We start from the raw sequence: 5,636 nt of genomic DNA on the forward strand, positions 1-5,636 counted from the left end.
AGAATGAATCTTATCTCATTTCATATGTGTACAAAACCATATATACGAACACACATGTACACGAATCGCATGTGAGGAAGAGCAGAAAGTCAACTGGCAACAACTGCTAACTGCTAACAACCTCATGTAAATAAATTTTTGAGTTTTGTTTTTGTTAATATCAAATTTATTATTACGAATAAATTGTTCTAATTAAGTTTCTACTATGCTCAATATTTTATTATTCCAACATTATATATGCTTAAATATTATTTTAATATTTTTAATTATAAATAAAATTTATTTATTTTAATGTAAGTCCATAATATAAATTAAAAAGAGAAAAAATTATTATATTAGAAAACTAAAAAAAAAAAAAAAGAAGAAGATAAAAGTTTATAATTTAGAGGGTAAAATAGGTATTTGGCGATAAAAAATGAGAAATCTAGTTGAGTGACCTTCTAAGTGCTATTGACATAGTTAAGTGACTTTGTTGTTACAAACACAAGAAAGATGACTTTGGTAGATAATTTCGAATAGTTGAGTGACCATTTGAGTAATGGACTCTAATTAATGAGGTAAACTTTACATTGGCTTTAAAACCTCAATGACGATTAACTGGTACATCAGCTCTTATAATTGAAAAAGAACTACGAGTTTCAAATCTTATAGGTTAAATTCCATAACAGTGACTATTTTTAAATTATATTGGCTGAAAAATGAATTGGCCGCACTATTGTTGCCTAAAGCTAGGTCATAACAATAATTACTTTACAATTATGAAGCCTTAAAAGTGGTTATTTGTAGATTTTGTCCCATAAGCATGACTGTAACGCCCAAGGAAATTGGTCAAATCTGAAGCCCGTCTTCAAGATGTTAAAAATGCCCTAGCTTATTTGATTCTCCAATAAGAATGGAACATAAACAACAATATAATTAAATTGATAAATTGTGACACAGTAACAAGATTTATTTTTAATGGTTTTACCACGTAAATAGACAACTCAGATCATCAATCAGCAGTCTTCTTTTTTCTTTCTTTTCACAACCACCCTGATTTAATTTACTAAGTTTGCACCGTGATAAAAATTGAAGTGTAGCCACTTATACTATATTATTACTATAACTATTCATCAAGATTCATCATATATTTCTTCACAAGATATTAGAAAATCTCATTATTATTACTCAAACAAACATAAAAGGTATACCTGCATATTCGTCCATAGGTAAAATCGGATATGTAATTATTGAAATAATTATTGGAGACTCAAATTATGAATATGCAAGCATGATAACTTATAAATTATTCAATATCTCCATGAATCTAGAAATTTTTGCTTGCATTGTATCATTTGATTTACGTACCAGAACTGATACATTCGAGATTATGAGGATTATACGTAAAAGATCCTTTTTTGGCTCTCTCTTTAGCAGGGGCGGCTCAAGCATATGCGAGCCTAAAGCCAAAGTTTAATATGAGGCCAAAAGTTTTAAAAGAAAGTTATAAGATATGTTTTTTATTTGAATTCTATTCTTCTTACCTTTTGAGATACAAAGTTGTTAATAAATTTTTATAATTAATTTTCTCTAATAATTCTTTTTTAATTGATAATATATCCAACTTATTGTCACACCTCCTTTTACCCCTCCCCCCTCCCCCCTCCCCTCCCAAAAGATATGTATTATGGATTATCATGGGTTAAAGAATTTTTCCAATTAAAGTGATAAATTTGAGTAGGGATTATTTTATTTATAGAGTTGCCACTTGGAATTGATTTTTTGGGTGTTCCAAGTCACCATTTATTTGAATCCTTGGTAAAAGGAAGGTTTGACTCTATTATTATTGGTCTGCGAAAATAAAATCCAGGTAAGGAATTCTGTTGACCAGGGAGAAGGTGTAAGTCATTTTTCGAGTCCCGTGGTTCTAGCACGGTCGCTTTATTGACTACATTTGGCTTATATTATTTTTGGATAACGTGTATTTTATTGGTTTTTATGTTTTACCTATGTCCGCTTTTATTGCTTGATTAGATTTATGAAAATTTTCTTGAAATAAGTCACGCGTACGTGTACTCATTTTTGTTTGGCGTCAAGAATCATATCACGAGTACGTGTACACAATCAATAACACATTTATTATTATTCGAAGTTGATTGGTCAAGTCAGGTGAACGCGCACTTATATTATTTTCCTAAACTAATTTGAAATTATTGTAAGACCAAGAGTTTATGGATAGGAAATTATTTGGAAGTCGGAAAATATATTAGTTATTTAAAGTATTGCGAAGTCATCCACACTTAGAAATATTTATAATTTACTACTCTATCTTTGAAATTAGGAGATATTTATCCATTATGGAAGAATGAGCTAATTATTAGTCTAGTGATAAAATTATTAGGCGTGACAGATTTATACTCAATCCAACCCATGTCTAATTCTTTCTTTCCAATTAAATGTGGTAACTCATTTCTGGTTCACTTACTTGAACTCCAACGCATGGCCCATTAATATGACAAGATCTTCATTCTTAATTCTAAATAGCAAATCTCATTAAGATGAAATTCTATTCAAATAATTTATTGACAAATCGCTTGAAACATGTAAAAAGAAACTACAACATGATAATGTGTATAAATAAACTAACACAAAATATTATCACATGAACCTCTATAAGAACATCACACAAAATAATAAAATAATTAACAAAGGGAGGATAAGCAATGAACCTTTAAGCAAAAAAATTCCTTCAGAACTTGATTAATGCAAAAACAATTCTGAGCCGAGCAAGTACACCAAACCAAGGGCAAATCGACAGATGAGCAAAAAATCTAGCGACGAACCTTCTAAAATTCGAGCCCTTACCGAAACTCGACTGTACCTCGTGAGGCTGCTGGTTTTTGGCGTGAGATAGGTGACTATCAATGAAGCTTAACAAGGTGCTTTTAGGTTTGAATTTGAGGCATTTTTGGGTCTTAAACAGGGTGATGAATTGCTTGAATTTTCGAAAAAAATAGCAAAAAAAGAATGAAACGAGTAGAAATTCCCTTAGCGCAGATTTATTTATTTATTTATCTCTCAATTCTCTCCTCTATTTTTTCCTTTCTTCTCTTTATCCTCACATTTCTCTTCTATTTATAGAAAAAAAAAATATTCGGAATTTTTTTCAGATGTTTTAATTTTTTATTTATTATTTTATTATATTTTAATTATAAAGAATTCCCACTTTCTATTTTTCTTCATTTTTAAAAAATAAAATAATTCTCCACTTTCCTTTACTTTTATTTTTTACTTTCCTACTTTTTAACTTTTATTTTTTTATTTTTCACTTATTTTACTTTTCTTTTTTTTTAATTTCAACTTATCTTACTTTTCTTTTTTCAAAATTTCTACTTTCTTTTACTTTTTTTAAAACAAATTCAGCTACATTTACTTTTTTTTTTTAATTCCAACTTTCTTGTACTTTTAATTTTTAAAATTTTCACATTCTTTTACTTTTATATTTTTAATTTTCCACTTTGTTTTACTTTTTAAAAAATAAATAATTTCCACCTACTTTTACTTTTACTTTTTTATTCCATACTTTTAATTTTTTTATTATTTTATTCCCATCCGAAAATTAAATTTTATTTGTATTTTTTTCGGTTTTTTGTTTTAAATTTATTTTATTTAAAAATAAAGATAAAAAATAAAAATAATACTAATAGTAATAATTTGACCTTTTAAATTATTTATAATTCTTACACTATATAAAAAATGTAGCAAAGAAAATAATATATATATTAAATTTCTAAAATTATTTACATAGTATAAGGTGATAAAAATTCAAATATAGTCAAAAATTAGGTTTTCAGAGCTGTCCCTCTTTGCTTGGAAACATGAAGAGTTTTCAGGAAAAGACTAGGTGAGCCATGTGACTAATTTTTGACCAAACCGTTATTCAAAAGGAAAAGAAATAAAAGACAGGGTGCAACCGAGTCCTGGTTTTGGACAACCTTCATATCCCGGGTTATAGGGAAATCAGGTCATGTGTAGTTCAAGGAGAATGGTGGAATGATGAGTTGAGGAGTCGAGTAAGGTTCCGTTGAGGCTCCAATCCGCGGTCATGCTATTATATCAAAACAAAAAAGAAACTCAACAAGCCTATCAACTATGAGTTACAAGATTCCTATCTATGAGTCTTCTGAAACTTGATCTTGAGTCTTGACTGGTTCTTCATGCAGACTCTGATCTAAACCTTGATGCTCGCTAGCTGTAGGTGCTAGTTCATTGTTCTATAGCTTCTTCTAGTCAAAACGAGACTCCAATGCTCGTGGCTTTAGTCATGTATTGAGCATTCCACATCTTTTCAACTACTTTTCTATTTTAGATTCACCTATTTTTTTCTTTTCTTTTATTCTGAATTGAGACTTCTTCTTTTGGTCATTTTGAATCCCGTGCCTCGAGGTAAAATCTACTGAGACACCAAAATAAACAAACAAACGAAATTTTTCTGCCCCAGTTTGCACTAGAAAAATTTCTTGAGTTATTGTAACAAAATTCTAAACTACTTCTTTATTGAAAGCAATAAAAGGTCGGGAATGGTGTTCCCCGAAAAAAATAGAGATTAGGGAATGAAATAAACTAGGGAGTGGAGACTTTATGTTGGAAAAACGACTAGGGATTGGTGTACCCTGATACTGGTAAGGAAATGCAACAAGGGGTTGGTACCCTGTATTACGGAAAACGAATGTAATCAGGGGATGGTGTCCTGTATTACTGAAAGGAAATGTAACCAGGGGATGGCACCCTGTATTACTGAAATAAAAATGAATCCCCTGGGCGAAAATGTTCTACCTGGGTTAAATTGCAAAAAGAGAGCATGGGCGAAGAGTACTTCTACCCGGAATATAAGCTGAATCTCCCTAAGCGAAAAGTTTCTACCTGGGTTAAACTAAGTAAAACAACCTAAGTGAAGAGTACTTCTGCCCGGAACTATGAGCTGGATCCCCTAGGTGAAAAAGTTCTACCTGGGTTAACCTACGTAAAACAACCTGAGCGAAAAGTACTTCTACCCGAAACTATGAGCTGGATCCCCCTAGACGAAAAGATTCTACCTGGATTAAGCTATGAAAAACAACCTGAGCGAAGAGTACTTCAACTCGGAACTATGAGATGGATCCCCCTAGGCAAAAATGTTCTACCTGGGTTAAGCTACGTAAAACAATCTGAATGAATAGTATTTCTACCCGAAACTATGAGCTAGATCCCCCTAGGTAAAAAGATTCTACCTGGGTTAAGCTACGTAAAACAACCTGGGCGAAGAGTACTTCTACCCGGAACTATGAGCTAAATCCCCCTAGGCGAAATGTTCTACCTGGGTTAAGCTACATAAAACAACTTGAGCAAAGAGTACTTCAACCCGGAACTATGAGTTGGCTCCCCCTAGGGGAAAAGGTTCTACCTAGGTTAAGCTACGTAAAACAACCTGAGCGAAGAGTACTTCTACCCAGAACTATGAGCTGGATCCCCTTAGACGAAAAGGTTCTACCTGGGTTAAGCTATGTCAAACAACCTGAGCGAAGAGTACTTATACCCGAAACTATGAGCTGGATCCCCCTAGGCGAAAAGGTTCTACCTGGGTTAAGCTATGTAAAACAACCTGAGGGAAGAGTACT

The sequence above is a fragment of the Nicotiana tomentosiformis genome, chromosome 12 (genome assembly GCF_000390325.3).
Source record: "Nicotiana tomentosiformis chromosome 12, ASM39032v3, whole genome shotgun sequence".
In the NCBI taxonomy this organism is placed as follows: domain Eukaryota; kingdom Viridiplantae; phylum Streptophyta; class Magnoliopsida; order Solanales; family Solanaceae; genus Nicotiana; species Nicotiana tomentosiformis.